This window comes from Arachis hypogaea, chromosome 19 (assembly GCF_003086295.3).
Source record: "Arachis hypogaea cultivar Tifrunner chromosome 19, arahy.Tifrunner.gnm2.J5K5, whole genome shotgun sequence".
NCBI lineage: Eukaryota > Viridiplantae > Streptophyta > Magnoliopsida > Fabales > Fabaceae > Arachis > Arachis hypogaea.
This window is the reverse complement of record NC_092054.1, coordinates 112,787,342-112,809,634: the sequence shown is the minus strand read 5'-3', so window position 1 is coordinate 112,809,634 and position 22,293 is coordinate 112,787,342. Positions and strand designations below refer to the sequence as shown.

The 22,293-nt window shown below is 38.1% G+C and overlaps 1 non-coding gene across 1 annotated transcript; it reads left to right on the top strand.

Moving 5' to 3' along the window:
- The first annotated feature begins 16,372 nt into the window (after positions 1 to 16,372).
- Positions 16,373 to 16,480, top strand: LOC112780848 (small nucleolar RNA R71). The gene has a single exon (XR_003191659.1). It is a non-coding gene; the product is annotated as a small nucleolar RNA R71 (small nucleolar RNA).
- The last annotated feature ends 5,813 nt before the right edge of the window (positions 16,481 to 22,293 follow it).

Here is a 22,293-nt window from a genome sequence, read left to right as displayed (position 1 = left end):
CTTTTCAGATTGTGACTCAGCTTTGCTAAAGTCCCCAATTAGAGGTGTCCATGGTTCTTAAGCACACTCTGCTTTTGCTTTGGACCTTGACTTTAACCGCTCAGTCTCAAGTTTTCACTTGACACTTTCACGCCACAAGTACATGGTTAGGGACAGCTTAGTTTAGCCGCTTAGGCCAGGATTTTATTCCTTTAGGCCCTCCTATCCACTGATGCTCAAAGCCTTGGATCCTTTTTATTACCCTTGCCTTTTGGTTTTAAGGGTTACTGGCTTTTTGCTCTTGCCTCTTGGTTTTAAGAGCTTTTGGCTTTTTCTGCTTGCTTTTTTTTCTTTTTTTTTCTATCATTTTTTTCGCCATTTTTTTCGCAAGCTTTCTGTATTCACTGCTTTTTCTTGCTTCAAGAATCATTTTTATGATTTTTCAGATTATCAAATAACATTTCTCCTGTTCATCATTCTTTCAAGAGCCAACATATTTAACATTGTTAAACAACAACTTCAAAAGACATATGCACTGTTCAAGCATTCATTCAAAAAACAAAAAGTATTGTCACCACATCAAAATAATTAAACTAGTTTCAAGGATGAATTCAAAACCATGTACTTCTTGTTCTTTTGTTTTTAAAACATTTTTCATTTAAGAGAGGTGATGGATTCATATTCACTACTTTAAGGCATAGACACTTAGACACTAATGATCATGAAATAAAGACACAAATATAAAAAACATTTAACATAAAAGATGAAAAACAGAAAATTTAAGAACAAGGAATGAGTCTACCTTAGTGATGGTGGCGTTTTCTTCTTGAGGAACCAATGATGTCCTTGAGCTCTTCTATGTCTCTTCCTTGTCTTTGTTGCTCCTCCCTCATTGCTTTTTGATCTTCTTTAATTTCATGGAGGATGATGGAGTGCTCTTGGTGCTCCATCCTTAGTTGCTCCCAATAATTGTGTGGAGGAAAATGTATCCCCTAAGGTATCTCAGGGATCTCTTGATTTGCAGTCAAATGTTCTACCACTGAGCTATAGATCCTTGAGATGAATCTCTCCATCTCCTATAACTCGGAGGTGGAAGTTTTTGTCTTCCCTTTCCTCTTTCTAGAGGTTTTTATGGCCTTAGGTGCCATCAATGGTTATGGAAAAACAAAAAAAGCTATGCTTTTACCACACCAAACTTAGAATGTTGCTCGCCCTCGAGCAAAAGAAGAAAGAATAGAAGAAGAAGAAGAAGAAGATATAGAGGAGATAGAGGGATGTGTGTATTCGGCTATATGGGTAGGATTGGGTGGGAAATAGATTTTGGATTTGGAAGGTAGGTGGGGTGTATGGATGTGAGTGGTGAATAGAAAATAGAAGGGATGACTGTGAATGGAGAGAGAGAGGGTGAGGTAGGTGGGAATCCTGTGGGGTCCACAGATCCTGAGGTGTCAAGGATTTGCATCCCTGCACCAATTAGGCATGTAAAACACCTTTGCATGCAATTCTGGGCATTCAATGCCCAGATGTAGCATGTTTCTGGCATTGAACGCCAGTTCTATGCTTGTTTCTGGTGTTCAGCACCAGCTCTATGCTCTGTTCTGGCGTTTAAACGCTAGTAAGCCCTTCCTCCAGGGTGTTCTATTTTTAATGCTGTTTTTCATTCTGTTTTTGAATTTTTTTGTAGTTTTTGTGACTCCACATGATCATCAACCTAGTAAATCATGAAATAACAAAGAGAAAATAAAATAAAATATATTAAATAACATTGGGTTGCCTCCCAACAAGCGCTTCTTTAATGTCAACAGCTTGACAGTGGGCTCTCACTGAGCCACACAGGTGATCAGGTCAATTTTATAGATTCCCAACACCAAACTTAGAGTTTGGATGTGGGGATTCAACACCAAACTTAGAGTTTGACTGAGGCCTCCCAACACCAAACTTAGAGTTTGACTGTGGGGGCTTTGATTGACTCTGCAGTGAGAGAAGCTTTTCATGCTTCCTCTCCATGGTTACAGAAGGAGATCCTTGAGTTTGAAACACAAGGTTGTCCTCATTCAGTTGAAGGACTAACTCTCCTCTGTCCACATCAATCACAGCTCTTGCTGTGGCTAGGAAGGGTCTTCCAAGGATGATGGATTCATCCTCTTCCTTCCCAGTGTCTAGGATTATGAAATCAGCAGGGATGTAAAGGTCTTCGACCTTTACTAACATGTCCTCTACTAGTCCATAAGTCTGTTTTCTTGAGTTGTCTGCCATCTCTAGTGAGATTCTGGCGGCTTGCACCTCAAAGATTCTCAATTTCTCCATTACAGAGAGGGGCATGAGGTTTATCCCTGACCCAAGGTCACATAGAGACTTCTCAAAGGTCATGGTGCCTATGGTACAAGGTATTAAGAACTTTCCAGGATCCTATTTCTTCTGAGGCAATCTCAGTTGATCCAGATCACTCAGTTCATTGGTGAGCAAGGGAGGTTCATCTTCCCAAGTCTCATTACCAAATAATTTGGCATTCAGCTTCATGATTGCACCAAGGTACTTGGCAACTTGCTCTTCAGTAACATCTTCATTTTCTTCAGAAGAAGAATACTCATCAGAGCTCATGAAGGGCATAAGGAGGTTCAATGGAATCTCTATGGTCTCTAGATGAGCCTCAGATTCCTTTGGTTCCTCAGAGGGAAACTCTTTGTTGATCACTGGACATCCCAGGAGGTCTTCCTCACTGGGATTCACGTCCTCTCCCTCCCTTACAGGTTCGGCCATGGTAATCAATTCAATGGCCTTGCACTCTCCTTTTGGATTCTCTTCTGTATTGCTTGGGAGAATACTAGGAGGGGTTTCAATGATCCTTTTACTCAGCTGGCCCACTTGTGCTTCCAGATTTCTAATGGAAGACCTTGTTTCATTCATGAAACTTAATGTAGCCTTAGATAGATCAGAGACTATATTTGCTAAGCTAGATGGCTTCTGCTCAGAATTCTCCGTCTGTTGCTGAGTGGATGATGGAAAAGGCTTGCTATTAAACCTGTTTCTTCCACCATTGTTAAAGCCTTGTTGAGGCTTTTGTTGATCCTTCCATGAGATATTTGGGTGATTTCTCCATGAGGGATTATAGGTGTTTCCATAGGGTTCACCCATGTAATTCACCTCTGCTATTGCAGGGTTCTCAGGATCATAAGCTTCTTCCTCAGAAGATGCCTCTTGAGTACTGTTGGATGCAGCTTGCATTCCATTCAGACTCTGAGAAATCATATTGACTTGCTGAGTTAATATTTTATTCTGAGCCAATATGACATTCAGAGTATCAATTTCAAGAACTCCCTTCTTCTGAGGCATCCCATTACTCACAGGATTCCTCTCAGAAGTGTACATGAACTGGTTATTAGCAACCATGTCAATGAGTTCTTGAGCTTCTGTAGGCATTTTCTTTAGGTGAATGGATCCACCTGCAGAATGGTTCAGTGACATCTTTGATAACTCAGACAGACCATCGTAGAATATATCCAGAATGGTCCATTCTGAAAGCATGTCAGAAGGACACTTTTTGGTCAGTTGTTTGTACCTCTCCCAAGCTTCATAGAGGGATTCTCCTTCTTTCTATCTGAAGGTTTGAACATCCATTCTAAGCTTACTAAGCTTTTGAGGAGGGAAGAATTTGGCTAAGAAAGCCTTGATTAGCTTATCCCAAGAGTTCAGGCTATCCTTAGGTTGAGAGTCCAACCATACTCTAGCTCTGTCTCTTACAGCAAACGGGAAAAGCATAAGCCTGTAGACCTCGGGATCAACCCCATTGGTCTTAATAGTATCACAGATCTGCAAGAATTCAGTTAAGAACTGAAAAGGATCTTCAGATGGAAGTCCATGAAATTTGCAGTTCTGTTGCATCAGAGAAACTATTTGAGGTTTAAGCTCAAAATTGTTTGCTCCAATGGCAGGGATGGAGATGCTTCTTCCATGTAAATTGGAATTAGGTGCAGTAAAGTCACCAAGCATCCTCCTTACATTATTATTATTTTCGGCTGCCATCTCCTCTTCCAGTTCGAAAATTCCTGTAAGGTTGTCTCTGGATTGTTGTATTTTAGCTTCTCTTAGTTTCCTTTTCAGAGTCCTTTCAGGTTCAGGATCTGCTTCAACAAAAATGTTCTTGTCCTTGCTCTTGCTCATATGAAAAGAAGAAAACAGAAAATAATAGGGATCCTCTTTGCCTCAGTAGAGAGAGGTTCCTTTGTGTGAGTAGAAAAAGAAAAGAATGTAATGTAAAGAAGAGAAGAGGAAAAACTCGAACACAGAGAGGGAGGTGGTGTTCAAATTTTTGGATGGGAGAGAAGTGTTAGTAGATGAATAAATAAATAGAAGGAAATGAGAGAGAGAATTTCGAAATTTAATTAAAATAAAAATTAAAATTGAAAGTTAGATTTCGAAAATTAAAGTTGAAATTAAATTAAAATTAAAATAATTAGTTAATTAAAAAGGAATTTTGAAAAAGGAGAGAGGGAATTTTCGAAAATAAGAGAGAGGGGATTAGTTAGGTAGTTTTGAAAAAAGATATGATTGAAACAAAAAGATAAGATTGATTGAAAAAGTTTTGAAATTTGTTTTTGAAAAAGATATGATTGAAATTTAAAAAGATATGATTAAAACAAAAAGATAAGATTTGAAAATCAATTTTAAAAAGATAAGAAGTTAGAAAAGATTTTGAAATTGAATTTGAAAAAGATATGATTGAAATTTTAGTTTGAAAAAGATTTGAAAAGAAAATTAAAAAGATTTGATTTTGAAAACTAAAGTTGATTACTTGACTAACAAGAAACTAAAAAGATATGATTCTAGAGTTTAAAGATTGAATCTTTCTTAATGAGCAAGTAACAAACTTTACATTTTTGAATCAATCACATTAATTGTTAGTAATATTTTCGAAAATTATGAGATAAAATTAAGAAAAAAATTTTTGAAAAATATTTTTAAAATTTTTGAAAATAAATAAGAAAAATGAAAAAGATTTGATTTTTGAAAAAGATTTTGAAAAAGATAGGATTTTTAAATTGAAAATTTGATTTGATTCATAAAAAACAATTAAATTTAAAAACTTTTTGACTAAATCAAATCATATTTTCGAAAATTTTGAGTAAAATAAGGAAAAGATTTTTTTTTATTTTTGAATTTTTAATGAAGAAAGAGAAAAACATGAAAAAGACTCATAACATAAAAATTATGAATGAAAACACACAATGCATGCAAGAACACTATGAATGTCAAGATGAACACCAAGAACACTTTGAAGATCAAGATGAACATCAAGACTTATTTTTGAAAATTTTTAATGAAAGAAGAACATGCAAGACACCAAACTTAGAAATTTTCAAACTTTAGAAACTAACAAATTAAAAATGCATATGAAAAACAAGAAAAGACACAAAATAAGAAAATATGAAGATCAAACAAGAAGACTGGCCAGGAACAACTTAAAGATCATGAAGAACATATGATGAATTTTCGAAAATTCTTGAGAAAAAGGAAACACATGCAAGACACCAAACTTAAAAATTGACTCTAGACTCAAACAAGAAACAACAAAAATATTTTTGATTTTATGATTTTGTAAATTTTTTTGGATTTTTCAAAAATTAATTTTGGGAAAACGAAAAAGAAATTTTTTTTTTTTGTATTTATTTTACTTTTTTCGAAAACATATAGGAAAAAGGAAGTAATGAATTCAAAGTCCTCAATCAAAATTCCATGAATCATACCAGGTTAGTCTAAAGCTTGATGGCCAGACAAGCTTCAGCATATTATTTTGAAACTCTAGAATTCATTCTTAAAAATTTAGAATAATTTTCGAAAACAAAAGGAAAAAAAAAATTTTTTTGAAAGATTTTTGAAAACAATTTTTTTTGAAAATAAAACGAAAAAGAAAATTACCTAATCTGAGCAACAAGATGAACCGTCAGTTGTCCAAATTTGGACAATCCCCGGGAACGGCGCCAAAAACTTGGTGTTCGAAATCGTGATCATTCCATTCCTTGGTAACGGCGCTAAAAAATAAACTTAATACGCACGTTCATGATCTTATATCTGTTTCACAACTTCGTACAAATAACCAGCAAGTGCACTGGGTCGTCCAAGTAATAAACCTTACGTGAGTAAAGGTCGATCCCACGGAGATTGTCGGTATGAAGCAAGCTATGGTCACCTTGTAGATCTCAGTCAGGCAGATTCAATTGTATTAAGAAATTAAAGTGGATGAAAATAAATAAAATATAAAATAGGATAGTGGTACTTATGTAATTCATTGGTGAGAATTTCAGATAAGTGTATAGAGATGCTTTCGTTCCTCTGATCTCTGCTTTCCTGCTGTCTTCATCCAATCATTCCTACTCCTTTCCATGGCAAGCTGTATGTTGGGCATCACCGTTGTTAATGGCTACTTCCTGTCCTTTCAGCGAAAATGGTCCAAGATGCTCTGTCACGGCACGGCTATTCATCTGTCGGTTCTCGATCATACTGGAATAGGATCCATTGATCCTTTTGCGTCTATCACTACGCCCAGCACTCGCGAGTTTTAAGCTCGTCATAGCCATCCCTTCCCAAATCCTACTCGGAATACCACAGACAAGGTTTAGACTTTTTGGATCTCAGGAATGGTCATCCATGGGTTCTAACTTATACCACAAAGACTCTAATATCTCGGACTCGGTCCCCTGTATTAGATATCTAAGAGATATCCATTCAATCTAAGGCAGAACGAAAGTGGTTGTCAGGCACGCGTTCATAAGTTGAGAATGATGATGATTGTCACGATCATCACATCCATCATTTTGAAGTGCGAATGAATATCTTAGAAGCGGAATAAGTTGAATTGAATAGAAAAACAGTAGTACTTTGCATTAATCTTTGAGGAACAGCAGAGCTCCACACCTTAATCTATGGTGTGTAGAAACTCTACCGTTGAAAATACATAAGTGATAAAGATTCAGGCATGGCCGAGAGGCCAGCCCCCCAAACGTGATCTAAAGATGAAACTAAAGATGTAAATACAATAGTAAAAAGTCCTATTTATACTAGACTAGCTACTAGGGTTTACAGAAGTAAGTAATTGATGCAGAAATCCACTTCTGGAGCCCACTTGGTGTGTGCTTGGGCTGAGCATGAAGCTTTCACGTGGAGAGGTCAATTTTGGAGTTGAACGCCAGTTTGTAACGTGTTTCTGGCGTTGAACTCCACTTTGCAACTTGTTTCTGGCGCTGAACGCCAGACTGCAACATGGAACTGGCGTTGAACGCCAGTTTACGTCATCTAAACTCGGGCAAAGTATGGACTATTATATATTGCTGGAAATCCCTGGATATCTACTTTCCAACGCAATTGGAAGCGCGCCATTTGAAGTTCTGTAGCTCCAGAAAATCTACTTTGAGTGCAGAGAGGCTAGAATCCAACAGCATCCGCAGTTCTTCTTCAACCTCTGAATCTGATTTTCGCTCAGGTCCCTCAATTTCAGCCAGAAAATACCTGAAATCACAGAAAAACACACAAACACATAGTAAAGTCCAGAAATGTGATTTTTAATAAAAAACAATAAAAATATACTAAAAACTAACTAAATCATACTGAAAACCATGTAAAAATAATGCCAAAAAGCGTATAAATTATCCGCTCATCAGTGGATCACCATTGTCAATGGCTACCATCCGTCCTCTCAGTGAAAAGGGTCCAGGTGCGCTGTCACCACACGGCTAATCATCTGTCGGTTCCCACTGATGCTGGAATAGGATCCATTGATCCTTTTGCGTCTGTCACTACGCCTAGCCCTTGTGAGTTTGAAGCTCGTCACAGTCATTCAATCCCTGAATCCTACTCGGAATACCACAGACAAGGTTTAGACTTTCTGGATTCTCAAGAATACTGCCAATGGATTCTAGCTTATACCACGAAGATTCTGATTAAGGAATCCAAGAGATATTCATTCAATCGAAGGTAGAACGGAGGTGGTTGTTAGGCACGCGTTGATAGGTTGAGGATGATGATAAGTGTCACGGATCATCACATCCATCATATTGAAGTGCGAATGAACATCTTAGATAGAAATAAGCGTGTTTGAATAGAAAACAGAAATAGTTGCATTAATTCATCGAACCACAGCAGAGCTCCTCACCCCCAACAATGGAGTTTAGAGACTCATGCCGTCAAAGAGTACAAAATTCAGATCTAAAATGTTATGAGGTACAAAATAAATCTCTAAAAGTTGTTTAAATACTAAACTAGTAACCTAGGTTTACAGAAAACGAATAAACTAAGATAATTGGTGCAAAAATCCACTTCTGGGGCCCACTTGGTGTGTGCTGGGGCTGAGACTTAAGCTTCTCACGTGCCTGGGCTGTTTTGGGCGTTCAACGCCAGGTTGTAACCTGTTTCTGGCGTTGAACTCCAACTTGTAACTTGTTTCTGGCGCTGGACGCCAGACTGCAACATGGAACTGGCGTTGAACGCCATTTTACATCATCTATCCTTGAGTAAAGTATAGACTATTATATATTGCTGGAAAGCCCTGGATGTCTACTTTACAACGCAATTAGAAGCGCGCCAATTGGACTCATGTAGCTCCAGAAAATCTATTCCGAGTGCTGAGAGGTCAGAATCCACAGCATCAGCAGTCCTTTTTAGCCTGAGTCAGATTTTTGCTCAGCTCCCTCAATTTCAGCCAGAAAATACCTGAAATTATAGAAAAACACACAAACTCATAGTAAAGTCCAGAAATATAAATTTTGCCTAAAAACTAATGAAAATATACTAAAAACTAACCAAATCATGCTAAAAACTATATGACATTAACCCCAAAAAGCGTATAAAATATCCGCTCATCACAACACCAAACTTAAACTGTTGCTTGTCCCCAAGCAACTAGACAAATAAAATAGAATACAAATAAGTCACGCAGCAATAATATCTCAGAGTTCTTGAGTGAAGCTCATATTCTAATTAGATTTGCGGGACTAGTAGCTTTTTGCTTCCGAACAGTTTTGGCATCTCACTTTATCCATTAAAGCTCAGAATGATTGGCATCTATAGGAACTTAGAATTCAGAAATGTTATTGATTCTCCTAGTTCAGTATGTTGATTCTTGAACACAGCTACTTTATGAGTCTTGGCCGTGGCCCTAAGCACTTTGTTTTCCAGTATTACCACCGGATACATAAATGCTACAGACACATAATTGGGTGAACCTTTTCGGATTGTGACTCAGCTTTGCTAAAGTCCCCAATTAGAGGTGTCCAGGGTTCTTAAGCTCACTCTTCTTTTTGCTTTGGACCTTGACTTTAACCGCTCAGTCTCAAGTTTTCACTTGACACCTTCACGCCACAAGCACATGGTTAGGGACAGCTTGGTTTAGCCGCTTAGACCAGGATTTGATTCCCTTAGGCCCTCCTATCCACTGATGCTCAAAGCCTTGGATCCTTTTTATTACCATTGCCTTTTGGTTTTAAGGGCTATTGGCTTTTTCTGCTTGCTTTTTCTCTCTTTTTTTTTTCTGCAAGCTTTGTATTCACTGCTTTTTCTTGCTTCAAGAATCATTTTTATGATTTTTCAGATTATCAATAACATGTCTCATGTTCATCATTCTTTCAAGAGCCAACATATCTAACATTCAAGAACATCAAATTCCAAAGACATATGCTCTGTTTAGGCATTCATTCAGAAGGCAGAAAGCATTGCCACCACATGTAAATAATTAGAATTTCTTTTATTAAAATTTCGAAAAATATTGCCTCCTTATTCTAAAAAAAATCTTCTATTTTATTCATGTTTAATGATGATGAGAAAAATAAATTATAGCTTAATTGGAGATAAAATAACTACTAATTACTACTATAACTTCTAAGGTAAAACTCAAATAAGAACAATTATCACAGAGTTAAGGCTAAGATTAGAACTCAACAACCTTGAGTTTGGGATGTGGATGTTCCTCTAGTCTGTGGGGTGCTTGGTCCTTCAAGAGATAACTTCTGACGCTTCAGTTCCTTTAAGTCACGCCCTTGCTCTTCTTGTTCCCTGAGCAGTTTGCAGAGCATATTGTTTTGATTTTGCTGTTCTTCCTTTATTTGGTCCATAGATTCTTGCAACTTGGTAACAGATGCTTCAAGCTGTTCCCAATATTAAAATTGAGGGACTTCCAGGAGAAGTTCTTGCGCCCTCCTCTTGATGGGGTTATCCTGCACTTGTTGTTTTTCCATTGTGGTTTTAGTGATTGGTTGCTCCACTGAGATGTACTCCGTTATTCCCATCCTTACTCCAGCATCTTTGTAGAGCATAGAGATTAGGCTTGGATAAGCCAACCTGGCATCTTTGGAGTTCCTGTTTGCAAGTATGTAAAATTCAGATGGAATCAGTTGATGAACTTCCACTTCTTTTCCCAACATAATGCAATGGATCATCACTGCTCTTTTAACGGTGACTTCAGAATGGTTGCTAGTGGGCAATATAGAACGCCCAATGAAGTCCAGCCATCCTCTGGCGACTGGTTTGAGATCTTCTCTCTTGAGTTGATTTGGGACACCCTTGCTGCTGGTGGTCCACCTGGCTCTAGGGATGCATATATCCTCTAGAATCTTATCCAAGCCCTTGTTTGTTCTCATCATTCTCCTATTGAAGGAGTCTGGGTCATCTTTCAGCTGAGGTAGCTTAAAGATCTCCCTGATTTTGTCAGGGTGGATGTGAACAATCTTCCCTCTGACCATAGTCCGATAGTCATAGAGGGCAGTTTGGTATCCGAAATTGCTACTCAGGTTGTGAATTGTTGTTCGAAATTGGTTCCCCGGCAATGGCACCAAAAACAGATGCACAGAACTATGGTCTAAACATATCTTCACAACTTCGCATAACTAACCAGCAAGTGCACTGGGTCGTCCAAGTAATACCTTACGTGAGTAAAGGTCGAATCCCACGGAGATTGTTGGTAAGAAGCAAGCTATGGTCACCTTGTAAATCTCAGTCAGGCGGATATCAAATGGTTATAGAGTTTTCGAAAATAATATAATAAAATAGGGATAGAAATACTTATGTAATTCATTGGTGAGAGTTTCAGATAAGCGAATAGAGATGCTTTTGTTCCTCTGAACCTCTGCTTTCCTGCTATCTTCATCCAATCAGTCTTACTCCTTTCCATGGCTGGCTTTATGTGATACATCACCACTGTCAATGGCTACTTTCGGTCATCTCTTGGGAAAATGATCCGATGCCCTGTCACGGCACGGCTAATCGTCTGGAGGCATCACCCTTGTCAATGGCTTCATCTTATCCTCTCAGTGAAAATGGTCAACGCACCCTGTCACGGCACGGCTATTCATCTGTCGGTTCTCGATCATGCTAGAATAGGATTTACTATCCTTTTGCGTCTGTCACTAACGCCCTGCAATCGCGAGTTTGGAGCTCGTCACAGTCATTCATTCATTGAATCCTACTCGGAATACCACAAACAAGGTTTAGACTTTCCGGATTCTCTTGAATGCCGCCATCATTCTAGCTTATGCCACGAAGATTCTGATTAAGAGATCTAAGAGATACTCATTCAATTCTAATGTAGAACGGAAGTGGTTGTCAGGCACGCGTTCGTAGGGAATGATGATGATTGTCACGTTCATCACATTCAGATTGAAGTACGAATGAATATCTTAGAAGCGAAACAAGATGAATTGAATAGAAAACAGTAGTACTTTGCATTAATCTTTGAGGAACAGCAGAGCTCCACACCTTAATCTATGGAGTGTAGAAACTCTACCGTTGAAAATACATAAGTGAGAGTCCAGGCATGGCCGAGAGGCCAGCCCTCAAATGTGACCTAAGATAGTATACAACTGATCAAAGATCAAAAGTTGATCAAAAGATACCTAATACAATAGTAAAAGGTCCTATTTATAATAAACTAGCTACTAGGGTTTACAGAAGTAAGTAATTGATGCATAAATTCACTTCCGGGGCCCACTTGGTGTGTGCTTGGGCTGAGCTTGAGTGTTGCACGTGTAGAGGTCCTTTTTGGAGTTGAACGCCAGTTTTTGTGCCAGTTTGGGCGTTCAACTCTGGTTTTGGATCCTTTTCTGGCGCTGGACGCCAGATTTGGGCAGAGAGCTGGCGTTGAACGCCAGTTTGCATCGTCTAAAAGTGGCCAAAGTATGAACTATTATACATTGCTGGAAAGCCCTGGATGTCTACTTTCCAACGAAATTAAAAGCGCGCCATTTGGAGTTCTGTAGCTCCAGCAAATCCACTTTGAGTGCAGGGAGGTCAGAATCCAACAGCATTAGCAGTCCTTCTTCAACCTCTGAATCTGATTTTTGCTCAAGTTCCTCAATTTCAGCCAGAAAATACCTGAAATCACAGAAAAACACACAAACTCATAGTAAAGTCCAGAAATGTGAATTTAACATAAAAACTAATGAAAACATCCCTAAAAGTAACTAGATCCTACTAAAAACATACTAAAAACAATGCCAAAAAGCGTATAAATTATCCGCTCATCACAACACCAAACTTAAATTGTTGCTTGTCCCCAAGCAACTGAAAATCAAATAGGATAAAAAGAAGAGAATATACTATAAATTCCAAACTATCAATGAAACATAGCTTCAATCATATGAGCGGGACTTATAGCTTTTTGCCTCTTGAATAGTTTTGGCATCTCACTTTATCCATTGAGGTTCAGAATGATTGGCATCTATAGGAACTCAGAGTTCAGATAGTGTTATTGATTCTCCTAGTTCAGTATGATGATTCTTGAACACAGCTATTTTATGAGTCTTGGCCGTGGCCCTAAGCACTTTGTTTTCTAGTATTACCACCGGATACATAAATGCCACAGACACATAATTGGGTGAACCTTTTCAGATTGTGACTCAGCTTTGCTAAAGTCCCCAATTAGAGGTGTCCAGGGTTCTTAAGCACACTCTTTTTTTTGCTTTGGACCTTGACTTTAACCGCTCAGTCTCAAGTTTTCACTTGACACCTACACGCCACAAGCACATGGTTAGGGACAGCTTGGTTTAGCCGCTTAGGCCAGGATTTTATTCCTTTAGGCCCTCCTATCCACTGATGCTCAAAGCCTTGGGATCCTTTTTATTTCCCTTGCCTTTTGGTTTTAAGGGTTGTTGGCTTTTTGCTCTTGCCTCTTGGTTTTAAGAGCTTTTGGCTTTTTCTGCTTGCTTTTTCTTTTTCTTTCTATTTTTTTCGCCTATTTTTTTTTCTACAAGCTTTGTTCTTTGCTGCTTTTTCTTGCTTCAAGAATCATTTTTATGTTTTTTTAGATTATCAAATAACATGTCTCCTAGTCATCATTCTTTCAAGAGCCAACATATTTAACATTCTTAAACAACACTTCAAAAGACATATGCACTGTTCAAGCATACATTCAGAAAACAAGAAGCATTGTCACCACATCAATATAATTAAACTAAGTTCAAGGATAAATTCGAAACTCATGTACTTCTTGTTCTTTTGAATTAAAACATTTTTTCATTTAAGAGAGGTGATGGATTCATAGGACATTCATAACTTTAAGACATAGTTACTAACTACTAATGATCATGTAATGAAGACACAAACATAGATAAGCACATCACATAGAAAACGAAAAACAGAAGAAATAAGAACAAGGAATGAATCCACCTTAGTGATGGTGGTGTTTCCTTCTTGAGGAACCAATGATGTCCTTGAGCTCTTCTATGTCTCTTCCTTGTCTTTGTTGCTCCTCCCTCATTGCTTTTTGATCTTCTCTTATTTCATGAAGGATGATGGAGTGCTCTTGATGTTCCACCCTTAGTTGTCCCATGTTGGGACTTAATTCTCCTAGGGAGGTGTTGATTTGCTCCCAATAGTTTTGTGGAGGAAAATGCATTTGAGGCATCTCCGGGATCTCATGGTGATGAGCTTCATACGCCTCTTGAGCTCCATGAATGGGCTCTCTTGCTTGCTCCATCTTTTTCTTAGTGATGAGCTTGTGAGATGAATCTTTCCATCTCCATGGCTCAGAGGTGGAAGCAATTGTCTTCCCTTTCCTCTTTCTTGAGGTTTCTCTGGCCTTAGGTGCCATTAATGGTAATGGAAACACAAAAAGCTTATGCTTTTACCACACCAAACTTAGAATTTTGCTCGCCCTCGAGCAAAAGAAGAAAGAATAGAAGAAGAAGAAGAAGAAGATATGGAGGAGATGGAGGGATGTGTGTATAGATGTGAGTGGTGAATGGAAAACAGAAGGGATAATCATGAATGGAGAGAGGGAGGGTGAGGTGGGTGGGGATCCTGTGGTGTCCACAGAACCGGAGGTGTCAAGGATTTACATCCCTGCACCCATTAGGCATGTAAAATGCCCTTGCACACAACTCTGGGCGTTCAGCGCCAGGTTGGTGCCCATTTTGGGCGTTCAACGCCCATTTGTTGCCATTTCTGGCGTTGAACGCCAGAACCATGCTTGTTCTGGGCGTTCAGCGCTAGGATGTTGCCCATTTTGGGCGTTCAGCGCCAGAACCATGCTCTGTTATGGCGTTGAACGCCAGGCAGATGCTCCTCCAGGGTGTGATTTTTCTTCTGCTGTTTTTGATTCCGTTTTTTAATTTTTTTGTTTATTTTGTGATTCCACATGATCATGAACCTATAAAGACATATAACTAAGAAAAATATTGTTAGATAAATAAAAATTGGGTTGCCTCCCAACAAGCGCTTCTTTAATGTCAATAGCTTGACAGTGGGCTCTCATGGAGCCTCACAGATGTTCAGAGCATTGTTGAGACCCTCCAACACCAAACTCTAAGTTTGGTTGTGGCCTCCCAACACCAAACTTAGAGTTTGACTGTGGGGGCTTTGTTTGACTCTGCTTTGAGAGAAGCTTTTTATGCTTCCTCTCCGTGGATGCAGAGAGAGATCCTTGAGTTGTAAACACAAGGTTGTCCTCATTTAATTGAAGGATCAATTCTCCTCTGTCCACATCAATCACAGCTCTTGCTGTGGCTAGGAAAGGACTTCCTAGGATGATGGATTCATCCTCTTCCTTTCCAGTACCCAGGACTATGAAATCAGCAGGGATGTAAAGGCCTTCAACCTTTACTAACACGTCCTCTACTTGTCCATAAGCCTGTTTTTTTGAACTGTCTGCCATCTCTAATGAGATTTTAGCAGCTTGCACCCCATAGATTCCCAGTTTCTCTATTACAGAGAGGGGCATGAGGTTTATTCCTGATCCAAGGTCACACAGAGCCTTAAAAATCATGGTGCCTATGGTACAAGGTATTATGAACTTTCCAGGATCCTGTTTCTTCTGAGGCAATATCAGTTGATCCAGATCACTTAGTTCATTGATGAACAAGGGAGGTTCAACTTCCCAAGTATCAATGCCAAATAATTTGGCATTCAGCTTCATGATTGCACCAAGAAACTTGGCAGTTTGCTCTTCAGTAACATCCTCATTCTCTTCAGAAGAGGAATACTCATCAGAGCTTATGAAGGGCATAAGGAGGTTCAATGAAATCTCTATGGTCTCTAGATGAGCCTCAGAGTCCTTTGGTTCCTCAGAGGGAAGCTCCTTATTGATCACTGGACGTCCCAGGAGGTCTTCCTCCTTGGGATTCACGTCCTCCTCTCCCTCTTTGGATTCGGCCATTGTGCTTATGTCAATGGCCTTGCACTCTCCTTTTGGATTCTCTTTTGTATTGCTTGGGAGAGTACTAGGAGGGATTTCAGTGATCCTTTTACTCAGCTGGCCCACTTGTGCTTCCAAATTTCTAATGGAAGACCTTGTTTCATTCATGAAACTCACAGTGGCCTTAGATAGATCAGAGACTAAGTTTGTTAAATTAGAAGTATTTTGTTCAGAGTTCTCTATCTGTTGCTGAGTGGATGATGGAAAAGGTTTATTATTGTTAAACCTGTTTCTTCCACCATTATTAAAGCCTTGTTGAGGCTTTTGATCCTTCCATGAGAAATTTGGATGATTTCTCCATGATGAGTTATAGGTGTTTCCATAAGGTTCACCTAAGTAATTCACCTCTGCTATTGCAGGGTTCTCAGGATCATAAGCTTCTTCTTCATAAGAAGCCTCTTGAGTACTGTTGGATGCAGCTTACATTCCATGCAGACTCTGAGAAATCATATTGACTTGCTGAGTCAATATTTTATTCTGAGCCAATATGGCATTCAGAGTATCAATTTCAAGAACTCCCTTCTTCATAGGCGTCCCATTACTCACAGGATTCCTCTCAGAAGTGTACATGAACTGGTTATTAGCAACCATGTCAATGAGTTCTTGAGCTTCTGCAGGCGTTTTCTTTAGGTGAATGGATCCACCTGCAGAAGTATCTAATGACATCTTTGATAACTCAGATAAACCATCATAGAATATATCCAGGATGGTCCATTCTGAAAGCATGTCAGAAGGACACTTTTTGGTCAATTGTTTGTATCTTTCCCAAGCTTCATAGAGGGATTCACCTTCTTTCTGTTTGAAGGTCTGAACATCCACTCTAAGCTTGCTTAGCTTTTGAGGAGGAAAGAACTTGGCTAAGAAAGCCGTGACCAGCTTATCCCAAGAGTTCAGGCTATCTTTAGGTTGAGAGTCCAACCATATTCTAGCTCTGTCTCTTACAGCAAAAGGGAAAAGCATGAGCCTGTAGAGTTCAGGATCTACTCCATTAGTCTTAACAGTTTCACAAATCTGCAAGAATTCAGTTAAGAACTGAAAAGGATCTTCAGATGGAAGTCCATGAAACTTGCAGTTCTGCTGCATCAGAGAAACTAGCTGAGGTTTTAGCTCAAAGTTGTTTGCTCCAATGGCAGGAATGGAGATGCTTCTTCCATGTAAATTGGAATTAGGTGCAGTAAAGTCACCAAGCATCCTCCTTGCATTATTATTATTTTCGGCTGCCATCTCCTCTTCCTGTTCGAAAATTTCTGAAAGGTTATCTCTGGATTGTTGTAATTTAGCTTCTCTTAATTTTCTCTTCAGAGTCCTTTCAGGTTTTGGATCTGCTTCAACAAGAATGTTCTTGTCCTTGCTCCTGCTCATATGACAAAGAAGAGGGCACAGAAAAATAATAATAATAGAGATCCTTTATACCACAGTACAGGGATCCCTTTGTGAGTGGGAGAAAAGAGGGAGACAAAGAATGTAATGTAATGGAAGAAACACAACTGTGAGGAGGGTAGAGATGTGAGATGAGATGTTAGTTGATGAATAAATAAATAGAATAAGATGGGAGAGGGAGAATTTTCGAAAATAATTTTTGAAAAAGGGTTAGTGATTTTCGAAAATAGTTTTTGAAAAAGGTTAGTATTTTTTTTGAAAAATTTTAAAATAAAAAATAAAAATAATTAGTTAAAAGAAATTTTTGAAAAAGGGGGAAGATATTTTCGAAAATTAGAGAGAGAGAGAGTTAGTTAGGTAGTTTTGAAAAAGTTAAGAAACAAACAAAAAGTTAGTTAGTTAGTTGAAACAAATTTTGAAAAGATAAGAAGTTAGGAAGTTAGAAAAGATATTTTGAAATCACATTTTTGAAAAAGATAAGATGAGAAGATATTTTTGAAAAGATATGATTGAAATTAGTTTTTGAAAAAGATTTAATTTTTTTAAAATCACAATTAATGACTTGATTCACAAGAAATCACAAGATATGATTCTAGAACTTAAAGTTTGAATCTTTCTTAACAAGTAAGTAACAAACTTGAAATTTTTGAATCAAAACATTAATTGATGATGTTATTTTCGAAAATTATGTGATAAAGATAAGAAAAAGATTTTTGAAAAATATTTTTATAATTTTCGAAAATAACTAAGAAAAATGAAAAAGATTTGATTTTTGAAAAAGATTTTGAAAAAGATAAGATTTTTAAATTGAAAATTTGATTTGACTTATAAAAACAACTAGATTTTAAAATTTTTTGAAAAAGGCAAATCTAATTTTCGAATTTATGAGAGAGAAAAAGGGAAAGATATTTTTTTGATTTTTGAATTCTTTTTATGAAGAGAGAGAAAAACAAGAAAAATGATGCAATGCATGAGAATTTTAGATCAAAACATGTGATGCATGCAAGAATGCTATGAATGTCAAGATGAACACCAAGAACACTATGAAGATCATGATGAACATCAAGAACACATTTTTGAAAAATTTTTAATGCAAAGAAAACATGCAAGACACCAAACTTAGAATTCTTTAATGCGTAGACACTAAGAATTCAAGAATGCATATGAAAAACAAGAAAAGACACAAAACATGCAAATGCAAAGATCAAACAAGAAGACTCACCAAGAACAACTTGAAGATCATGAAAAACACTATGAATGCATGAGAATTTTCGAAAAATGCAAGATGCACATGCAATTGACACCAAACTTATAACATGACTCAAGACTCAAACAAGAAACAGAAAAATATTTTTGATTTTTATGATTTTCTAATTTTTTTTTGATTTTTCGAAAATTAATTTGAAAAAGGAAAATAAGGATTCCAAAATTTTTAATATGAATTCCAGGAATCTTGCATTCTTAGTCTAAAGCTTCAGTCCAGGAATTAGACATGGCTCACTAGCCAGCCAAGCTTTCAATGAAAGCTCCGGTCCAAAACACTAGACATGGCCAATGGCCAGCCAAGCTTCAGCATGTAAATCAGGAACAACAGCAGGTGGATTAGCAACAACTAGCTTGCTCTTGATAACAAATTGCAAGCCTCAGTCCAAATGAATTTAGACATGGCTTTACAGCTAGCCAGGCTTCACATGCTTTATGAAACACTAGAATTCATTCTTTAAAAATTTTGAATAAATTTTTTTTTTTTTGAAAACAAAGGAAAAATTTTTGAAAGATTTTTTTTTTTTGAAAAATTTTTTGAAAACTTTTTGAAAAGAAAACGAAAAGAAAGTTACCCAATCTGAGCAACAAGATGAACCGTCAGTTGTCCAAACTCGAACAATCCCCGGCAACGGCGCCAAAAACTTGGTATTGTTGCCGGATCAAACTTGGCACTGATGTTACCGGACCAAAAGCTTGCCGAAAACTCGAACAATCCCCGGCAACGGCGCCAAAAACTTGGTATTCGAAATTGCTACTCAGGTTGTGAATTGTTGTTCGAAATTGGTTCCCCGGCAATGGCACCAAAAACGGATGCACAGAACCATGGTCTAAACATATCTTCACAACTTCGCATAACTAACCAGCAAGTGCACTGGGTCGTCCAAGTAATACCTTACGTGAGTAAGGGTCGAATCCCACGGAGATTGTTGGTATGAAGCAAGCTATGGTCACCTTGTAAATCTCAGTCAGGAGGATATCAAATGGTTATAGAGTTTTCGAAAATAATATAATAAAATAGGGATAGAAATACTTATGTAATTCATTGGTGAGAGTTTCAGATAAGCGAATAGAGATGCTTTTGTTCCTCTGAACCTCTGCTTTCCTGCTATCTTCATCCAATCAGTCTTACTCCTTTCCATGGCTGGCTTTATGTGATACATCACCACTGTCAATGGCTACTTTTGGTCATCTCTCGGGAAAATGATCCAATGCCCTGTCACGGCACGGCTAATCGTCTGGAGGCATCACCCTTGTCAATGGCTTCATCTTATCCTCTCAGTGAAAATGGTCAACGCACCCTGTCACGGCACGGCTATTCATCTGTTGGTTCTCGATCATGCTGGAATAGGATTTATTATCCTTTTGCGTCTGTCACTAACGCCCTGCAATCGCGAGTTTGGAGCTCGTCACAGTCATTCATTCATTGAATCCTACTCGGAATACCACAGACAAGGTTTAGACTTTCCGGATTCTCTTGAATGCCGCCAATATTCTAGCTTACGCCACGAAGATTCTGATTAAGAGATCTAAGAGATACTCATTCAATTCTAATGTAGAACGGAAGTGGTTGTCAGGCACGCGTTCATAGGGAATGATGATGATTGTCACGTTCATCACATTCAGATTGAAGTACGAATGAATATCTTAGAAGCAAAGCAAGATGAATTGAATAGAAAATAGTAGTACTTTGCATTAATCTTTGAGGAACAGCAGAGCTCCACACCTTAATCTATGGAGTGTAGAAACTCTACCGTTGAAAATACATAAGTGAGAGTCCAGGCATGGCCGAGAGGCCAGCCCTCAAACGTGACCTAAGATAGTATACAACTGATCAAAGATCAAAAGCTGATCAAAAGATACCTAATACAATAGTAAAAGGTCCTATTTATAATAAACTAGCTACTAGGGTTTACAGAAGTAAGTAATTGATGCATAAATTCACTTCCGGGGCCCACTTGGTGTGTGCTTGGGCTGAACTTGAGTGTTGCACGTGTAGAGGTCCTTTTTGGAGTTGAACGCCAGTTTTTGTGCCAGTTTGGGCGTTCAACTCTGGTTTTAGATCCTTTTCTGGCGTTGGACGCCAGATTTGGGCAGAGAGCTGGCGTTGAATGCCAGTTTGCGTCATCTAAACTTGGCCAAAGTATGGACTATTATACATTTCTTGAAAGCCCTGGATGTCTACTTTCCAACGAAATTGGAAGCGCGCCATTTTGAGTTCTGTAGCTCCAGCAAATCCACTTTGAGTGCAGGAAGGTCAGAATCTAACAGCATCAGCAGTCCTTCTTCGACCTCTGAATCTGATTTTTGCTCAAGTCCCTCAATTTCAGCCAGAAAATACTTGAAATCACAGAAAAACACACAAACTCATAGTAAAGTCCAGAAATGTGAATTTAACATAAAAACTAATGAAAACATCCCTAAAAGTAACTAGATCCTACTAAAAACATACTAAAAACAATGCCAAAAAGCGTATAAATTATCCGCTCATCATAGTTCCAGATATTTTTTGCCTGTCTGTTTGCCACAGATTAGCCTAGAACTCCTGAACCATATTCCTTCCCACTTTTGTTTCAGGATTAGCTAGGACTTCCTAGTTCCTGTTTCGAATCTGCTCTTGGATCTTTGGATATTCATCTTCTTTCAGATCAAACTTGACTTCCGAGATCACTGATCTTAGACCCATTATTTTGTAGTAATGGTCTGAATGTTCTTTGGTTAAGAACTTCCCTTGATTCCAAAGTGGTTTTGGAATACTCTCTTTCTTGCCTCTTGGAGTGGGTTGTTTTCCTTTAGGGGCCATGATCTTAGTGGGTATAGTTTAGTGATCACGGATAAACACACCAAACTTAGAGGTTTGCTTGTCCTCAAGCAAAAGAAAAGAAAAGAGAGGGATAGAAGGAGAGCTAGTGTCGAATGGTGGATTTAAAAGGGAGGGGGGTGGGTTTTCGAAAATTTTAAAAAGATAAGATAGAAGATATGATTTATAAAAAATAAGTATGATATGAAAAGATGTGATTTAAAATTGAAAAGATATGAAAGATATTTGAAAAAGATAAATTTGGATTTTGAAAAAGATAATGTGGAGATTTGAAAAAGATATTGATGAGTTGAAAAGATTTTAGAAGGAAAAGAGGTAGATTTGTTTTGGAAAATTTGAAAAAGAGTTGGATTGGATTGAAAAAGAATTTGTGTTTATGGATTAAGATACATTTGATATTTTTAAAGTAGGGTTTTTAGAAATTAGGGTTTGTAACATGTTTATGCAAGAAATCATGAATTGAAACATGAAAATTAAAATTAAAATAAAAAATGTGAAATAAAAACGAATTTACCTCCTCCCCACCATCCTGGCGTTAAACGCCCAAATGCTGCATGTTTTGGGCGTTTAACGCCCAAATGCTGCTTCTCCTGGGCGTTCAACGCCCAGCTGTTGCTTCTTTCTGGCGTTGAACGCCAGCAACTCCTTTGTCACTGGGCGTTTTTCTGAACGCCCAGGATGCTGTCAATCTGGCGTTAAACGCCCAGAAGCTGCTTCTTTCTGGCGTTTAACGCCCAGATGGCTATCATTACTGGCGTTAAACGCCCAGTAGATGCTCCTTTTAGGCGTTTAATGCCCAGTTGTGCCTCTTACTGGCGTTTTCTTGCCGGTGAGCTCTTTTTCTCTGTTTTGTGTGCTGAATCCTTTTGTAACCCTGTGAACCTATGCAATTGACTCTTTACCTTATTAATAGTGAACTTTATATAAACAAATAAAATCAAGAATAGGGCAAAACAACAGAAAAAGTTTTTCCAATGGCTGGGTTGCCTCCCAGCAAGCGCTTCTTTATTGTCTTTAGCTGGACCTTGCTGAGCTTTTAATCTAGCCTCAGCCTTGAGCACTCTTGCTCAACATTACCTTCAAGATAGTGTTTGATTCTCTGTCCATTAACAATGAACTTCTTATCAGAATCAATGTCTTGAAGCTCCACATAACGATATGGTGATACACTTGTAAT